The following is a 12,392-nucleotide window of genomic DNA, read 5'->3' on the forward strand; positions in this document are numbered from 1 at the left end:
ATAAAATGTTCCTCACAGTATAGCTGTTCTCTATTTACACACTCTGTTTGCTTTTAAATATAACACCATAACCAAGAAGGTTTCACTGTGAGTAATGATTTCCTTTTGGGAAAGGTCTTGTTTACTCACATACTGTACGTAACATATTACAGCTAGTTCAAACTGTTGTGCTGTTGGTCACTGAGGCGATGCAACCTATCACCTAACATCAAATCCTTAAATCTGTCCTATGGCACAAATGTTTAAAAGGCTAAATAGCTTAAGATATAAAATACAGATGTTCCTAACCATTAAAACCTTCTTATTAGCCACCTCATTCTGTCCAATGTAAGAAATGTTGCTTCATACTGATCAGTATAGTATATTAGGACTAGTATAGTACTTTTATGTCACGAGATACTATTCAGGAACTGAAAGATGGTATGCAAAGAGGACCACACACTGACACAAGTCTCCATGCAGGCATGTGTAGCACAGCTAGTGTAGTCCACCAGGATAGAAACTCGCTTCACCCTCATCTTTCCAACATCAATTACGATTTATTATTTATTTCAATAACGATTTATATATAGTTTGGCACTATTAAGCTATTATTATTTATATGTAGACAGTGAGAATCCAACAGTCAGTGAGCTGTTCAAATATTTTTTGTCATATTCAGTTTTCCTTTAAGCATCAAGGATGCAGAACTCCAAACACTGACAGACTATTTGAGAATACTTTAGACTCTAGTTTCCTGTGGAACATGCTGAGATATTTTGCTCTTTTATTGAAACGAATGAGGGAATTTAATGGGTAACCACACTCTCCATTAAAACTGTGTTGTGAAATATTTAAAATGACCTGCATCACTGGTGTCTGTGTCATTCTTGGCTTGACGAAAGCAGCTGAATTTACCTTAAACTGTGCCCAAAATAAACACCATATCCTCAGCCTAGATTTGAGATTTATATTCAAGTGATTTTATATCATGTATGTAAATTTTTTTATGTGTACACAGCATAGAAATTTGGTAACACGTTATGCAGTTTTATTTTTCAACATTTTTTCCAGAGCATCCATAAGTTCTTTCTGAATCACTTCATTGGGTCAGCAGTACACAAAGTTTTACCAGAAAATAGAAGCTTTACACAAGTAAGTGTCAGTGTGAGCCACAGTCAATTGTGAGTAAAAATCATAATATCATCACATTATTACTATATTGTTAAGAGTGATAGAATTTGCAGTGTATCTGCACAAAGATTTTACTACTGCAGCTATGTCTGATTGGGTCCAAATTCGTTCTGTGATGTGGCAATGGTGCCTAGTCTAGCAGTGGGCTAGACTCAGCCACTGAGGATCTACAAGCCAGTGCAGTCTTAGTGTCGATCCCAAGCCAGAGTAAATGAGAAGGGTACAGTGGGTACGGAAAGTATTCAGACCCCTTTAAATTTTTCACTCTTTGTGTCATTGCAGCCATTTGCCAAAATCAAAAAAGTTCATTTTATTTCTCATTAATGTACACTCAGCACCCCATCTTGACAGAAAAAAACAGAAATGTAGAAATTTTTGCAAATTTATTACAAAAGAAAAACTGAAATATCACATGGTCATAAGTATTCAGACCCTGTGCTCAGTATTGAGTAGAAGCACCCTTTTGAGCTAGTACAGCCATGAGTCTTCTTGGGAATGATGCAACAAGTGTTTCACACCTGGATTTGGGGATCCTCTGCCATTCTTCCTTGCAGATCCTCTCCAGTTCTGTCAGGTTGGATGGTGAACGTTGGTGGACAGCCATTTTCAGGTCTCTCCAGAGATGCTCAATTGGGTTTAGGTCAGGGCTCTGGCTGGGCCAGTCAAGAACGGTCACAGAGTTGTTCCGAAGACACTCCTTTGTTATTTTAGCTGTGTGCTTAGGTTCACTGTCCTGTTGAAAGGTGAACCTTCAGCCCAGTCTGAGGTCCTGAGCACTCTGGAAGAGGTTTTCTTCCAGGATATCTCTGTACATGGCCGCATTTATCTTTCCTTCAATTGCAACCAGTCGTCCTGTCCCTGCAGCTGAAAAACACCCCCACAACATGATGCTCCCACCACCATGTTTCACTGTAGGGATTGTATTGGGCAGGTGATGAGCAGTGCCTGGTTTTCTCCACACATACCGCTTAGAATTAACGCCAAAAAGTTCAATCTTGGTCTCATCAGACCAGAGAATCTTATTTCTCATAGTCTGGGAGTCCTTCATGTGTGTTTTGGCAAACTCTATGCGGGTTTTCATGCACTGAGGAGATGCTTCCGTCGGGCCACTCTGCCATAAAGCGCCTGCAGTGATAGTTGACTTTGTGGAACTTTCTCCCATCTCCCTACTGCATCTCTGGAGCTCAGCCACAGTGATCTTTGGGTTCTTCTTTACCTCTCTCACCAAGGCTCTTCTCCCACGATTGCTCAGTTTGGCTGGACGGCCAGGTCTAGGAAGAGTTCTGGTCATCCCAAACTTTTTCCATTTGAGGATTATGGAGGCCACTGGGCTCTTAGGAACCTTGAGTGCTGCAGAAATTCTTTTGTAACCTTGGCCAGACCTGTGCCTTGCCACAGTTCTGTCTCTGAGCTCCTTGGGCAGTTCCTTCGACCTCATGATTCTCATTTGCTCTTACATGCACTGTGAGCTGTAAGGTCTTATATAGACAGGTGTGTGCCTTTCCTAATCAAGTCCAATCAGTTTAATTAAACACAGCTGGACTCCAATGAAGGAGCAGAACCATCTCAAGGAGGATCAGAAGAAATGGACAGCATGTGAGTTAAATATGAGTGTCACTGCAAAGGGTCTGAATACTTATGACCATGTGATATTTCAGTTTTTCTTTTTTAATAAATTTGCAAAAATTTCTACATTTCTGTTTTTTTCTGTCAAGATGGGGTGCTGAGTGTACATTAATGAGAAATAAAATGAACTTTTTTGATTTTGGCAAATGGCTGCAATGACACAAAGAGTGAAACATTTAAAGGGGTCTGAATACTTTCCGTACCCACTGTATGTCAAGAAAGGCATCCAGTGTAAAACTTGTTTCAACTCAGTCATGCTGATCAGTTTATCCGCTCTCTTAAGGGAAATAGCTGAGTGGAGTTTGCAAGTTGTCCTAGGGTTTGTGTGGGTTTCCTGTGGGTATTCCAGCTTCCTTCCACAGTCCAAAGACAGGTTAGGTTGACTCTAAATTGCCTGTAGGTGTGAATGTCAGTGTTTGTCTGTTTCGGTGTCAACCCTATAATAGATTGGTGATTGGGTTCAAGCTGTACCCTGCAGATAGATGGATGGATTTTAAATTAAGAGAAATGCATTCAAACCTTAGCTAAGCACAGGCTCCCAAAGACTGACCCATGAGCAATATTTGAAAGTTACCTTGGCTTTACAATTTTTTCTATATTTGCATGGTTTTTAAAATGCACAAAAAATAATTAATACAGGGAAATGTGAAAGTGTATTTTTTTTAATAAAATAAAAAATAACAACACTAGATCATGGTCAGGGACCACATGCAATATTTTCATGAACCTCGAAAAGGCTGTGACTCAACAATTTCAAGTCTGTCTTCCTGGTCATGACTGCATCATAAGTACATTAGCACTCTTTGAATCAAGCAGTTTAAATTTGGGTGGTAATTGATTGTATTTAAAATTGTCTAGTATGAATACTGTGATAGTGTTAATTGAAAAAATAAATATTGTCAAATAAGAACAGTGGTCAAAATGCTTTCTTCTTCTTCTTCTTCTTCTCCTTTCGACTGCTCCCTTCAGGGGTCGCCACAGCGAATCATCTGCTTCCATTTAACCCTATCCTCCTCACCCACACCAACTATCCTCATGCCCTCCTTCACTACATCCAAGAACCTCCTTTTTGGTCTTCTTCTAGGCCTCCTTCCTGGCAGCTCTAACCTCAGCATCCTTTTACCAACGTATTCACTGTCCCTCCCCTGAACATGTCCAAACCATCTCAATCTGGCTTCCCTGGCTTTTTCTCCAAAACATCTAACATGAGCTGTCCCTCTGATTTACTCATTCCTGATCCTATCCATCCTCGTCACTCCCAGAGAGAACCTCAACATCTTAGGCTCTGCTACCTCCAGCTCTGCCTCCTGTCTTTTGTGAGGGAAATTTATACCTTGACAGACAAATGTCTACTACCTCCCTTTTTGTGTCCTATTATTTCCACGACATCTTTTTCTCAGTGCCACTGCCTCTAAACCATACAACATTGCTGGTCTCACCACTGTCTTGTACACCTTTCCTTTCATTCTTGCTGACGCACATCACACCTGACACTTTCCTCCACCCGTTCCAACCTGCTTGCACATGTCCCTTCACTTCTTTTCCACACTCTCCGTTGCTCTGGACTGTTGACCCTAGGTACTTAAAATCTTCCACCTTCTTCACCTCTACTCCCTGTAACCTCACCGTTCTACTTGAGCCCCTCTCATTTACACACATGTACTCTGTTTTACTGCGGCTCAGCTTCATTCCTCTCCTTTCCCGAGCAAACCTCCACCTCTCTAGATTTTCCTCCACCTGCTCCCTGCTCTCACTGCAGATGACAATGTCATCTGCAAACATCATGGTCCACGGAGATTCCTGTCTAACCTCATCTGTCAGCCTGTCCATCACCACAGCAAACAAGAAGGGGCTCAAAGCCGATCCTTGGTGCAACCCCACCTCCACCTTGAACTCCTCTGTCACCCCTACAGCACACCTCACCACTGTCTTACAGCTCTCATACATGTCCTGCACCACTCGAACATACTTCTCTGCCACTCCAAACTTCCTCATACAAAACCAGAGCTCCTCTCTCAGCACCCTATCATACGCTTTTTCCAAATCTACAAAGACACAATGCAGCTCCCTCTGGCCTTCTCTGTACTTCTCCATCAGCATTCTCAAAGCAAATATTGCATCTGTGGTTCTCTTTCTTGGCATGAAACCATACTGATGTTCACAAATGCTCACTTCTGACCTCAGCCTAGCCTCCACTACTCTTTCCCATAACTTCATTGTGTGACTCATCAGCTTTATTCCTCTGTAGTTTCCAACTCTGCACATCTCCCTTGTTCCTAAAGATGGACACCAGTACACTTCTCCTCCATTCCTCAGGCATCCTCTCACTCTCCAAGATCTTGTTAAGTAGCCCAGTCAAAAACTCTACTGCCACCTCTCCTAAACACTTCCATACCTCCACAGGTATGTCATCCGGACAAACTGCCTTTCCATTCTTCATCCCTTCAACGCATTCCTCACTTCATCCCTTCTGATCTTTGCTACTTCCTGCTCCACAACAGTCACCTCTTCTACTCTGTGCTCTCTAACATTTTCCTCATTCATCAACTCTTCAAAATATATCTTCCATCTTTCCATCACACTTGTGGCACTTGTCAACACATTTCCATCCCTGTCCATGATCACCCTAACCTGCTGCACATCCTTCCTATCTCTATCTCTCTGCCTCGCCAACCTGTACAAATCCACCTCTCCCTCCATAGAGTCCAACCTATCATACAAATCCTAATATTGCCTTGGTTTGACCATTGCCACCTCTACCTTCATCTTACGCTGAATCTCACTGTACTCCTATTTGTTCTCTTCTGTCCTCTCAGTGTCCCACTTCTTCTTAGCTAACCTTTTCCTCTTAACACACTCCTGAACTTCCTCATTCCACCACCAAGTCTCCTTATCTGCTTTCCTCTTTCCAGATGACACACCAAGTACCATACTACCTGTCTCCCTGATCACTTTAGCTGTAGCTGTCCAGTCATCTGGAAGAACCTTCTGACCTCCCAGAGCCTGTTTCAGCAACTCCCTGAAAGCCGCACAACACTCTTCTTTTTTTAACTTCCACCACTTGGTCCTCTGCTCTGCCCTTGTTCTGCTTCATCTTCCTCACCACCAGAGTCATCCTACACACCACCATCCTATGCTGTCTGGCTACACTATCCCCAGCCACTATTTTTACAGTCACTGATCTCTTTCAGGTTGGAATGTCTGATAATTATAAACCAATATCCAACCTGCCATTGATTTCTAAAATCCTAGAAAAAGTTGTTGCTAAGCAGCTATCAGACTACTTACACAAGAATGAACTATTTGAAGATTTTCAATCAGGATTTATAGCACATCATAGTACAGAAAAAGTACTGTTAAAAGTCACCAACGATCTTCTCTTAGCCTCAGATAATGGACTTGATTCTATACTTGTCCTTCTAGACCGTAGTGCTGCATTTGACACTATTGACCACAACATCATATTACAGAGACTGGAGCATGTGACTGCTATCAGAGGAGCAGCGTTAAAATTGTTCCAATCTTACTTATAAGACAGATGCCAGTTCGTTCATGTCCATGATGAACCTTCCACACGAACAAAAGTTAGTTATGGAGTTCCACAAGGCTCTGTGCTAGGACTGATTCTGTTCACCCTGTACATGCTTCCTTTAGGCTGTGTCATTAGGAAGCACTCTATTAATTACCACTGCTATGCAAATGACACTCAGCTGTATCTATCTATGAAACCTGATAACACAAACCAGTTAACCAGATTTCAAGCGTGTCTAACTGACATAAAGGCCTTGATGGCCAGTGACTTTCTACTTTGAAATTCAGAGAAAACAGAAGTTATTATATTTGGGCCTAAAAACCTCAGAAATAACTTTTCTAAAATTATAGCTACTTTAGATGGCATAGCCCTGGCCTCCAGCACTACTGTGAAAAACCTTGGAGTTATTTTTGACCAGGACATGTCCTTTAACTCACACATAAAACAAATCTCTAGAACTGCCTTCTTTCACCTGTGCAACATTGCCAAAATTAGGAACATCCTGTCTCAAAATGATGCAGAAAAACTAGTCCATGTATTTGTTAACTCAAGGCTAGATTACTGTAACTCATTACTATCTGAATGTCCCAGTATCTCCATAAAAAGTCTCCAGTTAATCCAAAATGCTGCAGCCAGAGTCCTGACAGGAACTAGCAAGAGAGATCATATTTCTCCTATATTAGCTTCTCTTCATTGGCTCCCTGTAAAATCCAGAATGGAATTTAAAATCCTTCTTCTTCTCACATACAAATCCCTTCATGATCAAGCTCCTTCATACCTTAAAGACCTCATAGTACCATATTATCCCAATAGACCACTTCGCTCTCAGAGTGCAGGTCTACTTGTAGTTCCCAGAGTTTCCAAAAGCAGAATGGGAGGCAGAGCCTTCAGCTATCAAGCTCCTCTCCTGTGGAACCAGCTCCCAGTCTGGGTTCAGGAGGCAGACACTCTCTGTACTTTTAAGGCTAGACTTAAAACCTTCCTCTTTGACAAAGCGTATAGTTATCCTCCCTCACATGTATATTTTACCATTGAATGTCACTAACCTTGTGCTCTCTCTCTCCCCTAGTTTGTGCTCTCTCTCCCTCTCTCTCTGTTCTCTCTCTGTACTTTCTGCAGGTGTCCTAGAGCTGTATATCACTGATGTATTGTGATTTGGCGCTATACAAATAAAATGGAATTGAATAGAGTTTGACTGCAACCTGTTTGTGTCTTTATGGTAGAAAGCTCTTACTGAGGGAAACTAGGTGTTGATGTCAAATGAGATAATGTAAGGAAACAACCAAATAATTGTGAAGAGTTTATAATGCCTATAAAAATGCTCATCCTCCCTCAGATTTATTTTCACAGAGTTCAAAAAATATTTAAAAGTTTCAAAAAAACCCAAAATATATAATAATAATAATACATTTTATTTCATGGCGCCTTTCAAAGTCTCAAGGTCACCTTACAGATAGAAAAGGAAGCATACAGCATGATATACATAGAGTGCATTAAAACAACAGTAACAAGAATACATAAACGGCAGGAGAGAATGTAAAGGCAAAAGGGTGGATTATCTAGGAAGTGGGCGAAGTACAGTAAAAGTAAATTGAAATACAGAAACCCAGATGACAGAACAACAAATATGAAACAGTATGAGACAATATGAAATAGGCAGAGGGTGGTAGGACATCACGGGCTGCTTTGAGAAGTTAAGAGAGTTAGGTGGAAAACGCTATACGGAACAGATATGTTTTGAGTGATGATTTAAAAGTTGATAAGTCCGGAGACGACCGGATGCGATGAGGGAGAATGTTCCAAAGGCGGGTCGCAGTGTGGCTGAAGGATCTAGCGCCCATGGTGGCCAGGCGCGCTGTAGGGGTGCAGAGGAGAGTGGAACTGGAGGAGCGGAGAGGACGAGGCGGAGAATAGATATGAAGTAGTTCAGTGATGTATGGTGGGGCAATAGAGTGGAGGGCTTTGTAGGTGAGAAGGAGGATTTTATAGTTTATACGGAAGGACACAGGGAGCCAGTGAAGTTGTTTAAGGACAGGGGTGATATGATGTGAGGATGGAGTTCTGGTGATGATTCGGGCAGCAGAGTTCTGGACAAGTTGAAGAGTGCGAAGTGATTTGAGAGGTAGACCAGTGAGGAGTGAGTTACAGTAATCCAAACGAGAGGTGACAAAGGCGTTAATGAGTATTGCCGTGCTATCGGTGGTGAGTGAGGAACGGATGCGGTTTATGTTACGGAGATGGGAGTAGGCCGACCGGGTAGTGGTATTGATATGCTGAGTGAAGGAGAGAGTACCGTCTAGGATGACACCCAGGCTTTTAACTTGGGGGGAGGGGAGGACAGTATTGTTGTCAATTTGAATGGAGAAGGTGCTGGTTTTAGAAAGGGTGGATCTGGTGCCCACGAGGAGAATTTCAGTTTTGTCAGGGTTGAGTTTCAAAAAGTTATGGGTGAACCAGGATTTGATATTATGTAAGCAGGTAAGGAGGGAGGGAGGGGGCAGGGTAGAAGATGGAGCAGCAGAGAGGTAGAGCTGGGTGTCGTCTGCATAACAGTGGAAATTGATGTTATGTTGCCTAAGGATATTTCCGAGAGGAAGGAGATAAATAATAAAGAGGAGGGGCCCCAGGACAGAGCCCTGAGGCACGCCACAACTGACAGTAGAGGGCTGGGAGTGGAAGTTCTGGAGATGGACGGACTGGGTGCGGTCAGATAGGTAGGAGGTGAACCATGAGAGGACCGAGCCGGCTATGCCGATGGAAGCAAGGCGATGGAGGAGAATATTGTGTGAGATGGTGTCAAAAGCTGCAGTTAGGTCAAGGAGGATGAGGATGGAGACAAGGCCAGAGTCTGCGGCTACTAGGAGGTCGTTGGTGATTTTGACCAGGGCAGTTTCAGTGCTGTGAAGTTGGCGGAAACCAGATTGAAAGTGTTCGTATAGGCTATTGGCGGAAAGGTGGGTATGGACCTGGTGGTGAACAACTTTTTCCAGGATTTTGGAGAGGAACGGGAGATTGGAGATAGGGCGGAAGTTGTTAAGGTCGGCAGGATCGAGACCAGGTTTTTTTAGAATTGGTGAGATGATGGCTGTCTTGAGTGATGGGGGTACGATGCCAGAACTGAGGGAAGTGTGAATAATGTGGGTAAGATGAGGAAGGAGAGAGGGGAGACAGAGCTTGACGAGGTTGGTTGGTAGGGGGTCAAGTTTGCAGGTTGAGGGTTTGGATTTGAGGATCAGGGAAGAGATAACCGTGGTGGGTGGAATGATAAAACTCGAAAGCAGGGAGGATACTGGTAGAGAGGGAAGGGTACAGTGGAGGCAGTTCGCAGTGTCACAGATGGGGGGAAATTGCTGGTGTATATTTTCGATTTTTGATGAGAAGAAATCCAGGAAGTTATTGCACAAGGTGGTGGAGAGTGAAGGGAAGAGAGGAGTATCGGGAGGGCCCAATAAATTTTTGACAGTGGAGAAGAGGGAACGCGTGGAGCCAGAGGCGGATACAATAAGCGAGGCATAGAAGTCAGATTTTGTTTGAGTAATGGTTTGCTTGTACTTCAGTATGTGGTTTAGGTATAAGTCCTTGTGGGTGGATGAACCGGTTTTTTTGAAGAGACGTTCAAGGCGACGGGCTTGGGTTTTGAGGAGGCGGAGTTCGGGTGTGTACCATGGAGCAGAGTGCGTAAAGGATACAGATCTAGTTTTGAGTGGGGCGAAGGTGTTGAGTAGATTTCGTAGCTCACAGTTGAAATTGGATAACATGTTGGAGAGGGACGGTGTGTAATTAGTACATGAAAGGTTGTTGAGAGCAGCAGTGAAGGAGGGGAGGTCGATGTTCTTTAAGTTACGGAAGGTGATGGTGCGGGAGAGGTGGGTTTTGAAGAGAGGTAGTTTGGAGTTAAAGCAGACTAGTTTGTGGTCGGAGAAGAAGGTGTCGAGGGTAGAACATGACTGAACTGTGACGCCAGAGCAGCAGACTAAGTCGAGGGTGTGGCCTAGAGAATGTGTTGGGGAGGTGATGTATTGTTGGAGCCCAAAGCTGTCCAGACAGGAAATTAGGTCTTTTGTAGCGGTGTTGTTGGGATTGTCGAAGTGGATGTTAAAATCACCAAGAAGAATTATGTTGGCTGACAGAGAGATGAGGTCAGCTAAGAGGTCAGACAGTTCGTCCAAGAAGGTCGGGTTAGGTTTTGGTGGGCGGTAGATAGTGGCCAAGAAGGTTGGTGTGTGACCATGAATACGTGCTATGAGAGCTTCAAAGGACTGGAAGGTGATAGTGGGGTGGATGGATATTTTGTATTTAAGGTTGAACAGTATGGCGAGGCCGCCACCGCGTCCCGAGAGGCGTGGATGGGTGAGATATGTGAAGCCAGGAGGAATAGATTGATTAAGTTCAGTGAAGTCGTTGGGCTGCTGCCAGGTTTCAGTTAAGCACAGGATGTCGAGATTGTGTTTAAGAATAATGTCAAAGATGAGGGATGCTTTTTGAGAGAGGGAGCGAACGTTAAGAAGCCCAAAATGAGTGTTGTGGAAAGGTGTCGAGTCCATGTTTCTGGGGATGTTAGCTAGTACAGAGTGGTTGATCTGGCGTATACCTGATTTTCTAGGCTGAGGTCGGGAGGATGACCAGATGGAGGGGATTGGTAGTATGGAGTCAGATAGTCAGGCATGTGGGACAGAATGGACAGATTGTCCAGTGTTAGTGTGTGGGGTACAGTGAACTGCATGTTGAATGTTGGTGGAAAGTATATGGGAGCCCAGGCGGTTAGGATGCAGACCATCTCCTGCAAAGAAGGCAGGTCGGTTCCAGAAGAGGTTGAAGTTGTCGATGAATTGGAGATTGTAGGACAGGGAGACAGACTTGATCCAAGTGTTGAGACTGAGGATTCTACTGAAGCGGCCAGAGCCTCTTCCAAACGTGGGGATGGGACCAGACATGAAAATAGTCTTACCACAGTTGCTTAGGAGGTGGAGGAGAGAGATAAAATCCTTTTTAGTCAGTTCAGACCGGTGGAGTGACGTGTCACAAGTTCCAATATGAACAATCACTCTAGAGATGGAAGACGGAAGTGTTGGCAGTAATCCAGGAAGCATGGCCAAGATGTCAGAGGCCATAGCTCCAGGGAGACAGTGAGTAGTGGCGTTGAAAAAGCGTACATTCCTTATAATTGAGTCTCCGATGATTAACGTGGTTGGGGGGAAAAGGGGGCGTGGAGAAGACGCCAGTAGTTGGCCGTTTGAGTCGTGTCGTCTTGCTGACTGGCGGGGAGGCGGGGCGGTGACATCAGGTGCTGAGGTGGAAGATGGAGGCGGCAGTTCGGTTGGTCCGTAGCTAGGGAGCCCGTGAGTGTGCCTGAGCACGGCCTCGCGAAGGATCCTACGGCGCACTGATGTAGTAGCTGAGCGGGATGGAGACTGTTTTCCGCCGTGGCAACGGGCTCCGCGAGGAGCACTTGGACTAAGGCGGGGGCGGCGGGTGTCGTCAGAGGGGAGCGAGAGCAGGTGACGGCGCTGAACGACATTGGCGGGTGACGGGGGTTGTTGGGAAACCGGAGCGGAACGATCCGGTACGTGGTTAGCGGATGAGGCCGTATGTAGGTCCGGGGTGGCAGAAGACAGAGGTGCAAATGGATTGGAGAGGTCTAGAGAGGGACGCGGAGACCCGTGGTGATATCTTTTCCGCCCACGAACCGCAACCTCGGTCCAGGAGGACCGAAGACATGGTGTAGAAGAGGAGGAGGGTCGAGGACAGGTTGACGGGTCCCATGGGGCAGTGTCCTGGAGAGTGAAGGTAAGTGTGGAGATCTTCCTCGACTGCTCGAGGGCAACGTCCCTGAAGCTAGTCAGTATGGAGTCTTTCTGTTGGAGATCGTGAGAGAGGCGGCGTATTTCCTGCTTTAATTTGGTGATTTCATTGTTTGCTAGACGGAGTAGTAGATTGGCATTGTCCGAGTTGGTATTGTCAGGTAGTGTTGGCGTTGTTGTTGTTGTTGCTCTTGGTGTTGGTGGCGTTGTAGGAGCCTGGCTGGTTGTGTCGATCGCCATCTTGTCGGTCGCCATCTTGT

The sequence above is a fragment of the Mastacembelus armatus genome, chromosome 17, assembly GCF_900324485.2.
Source record: "Mastacembelus armatus chromosome 17, fMasArm1.2, whole genome shotgun sequence".
Taxonomy (NCBI): domain Eukaryota; kingdom Metazoa; phylum Chordata; class Actinopteri; order Synbranchiformes; family Mastacembelidae; genus Mastacembelus; species Mastacembelus armatus.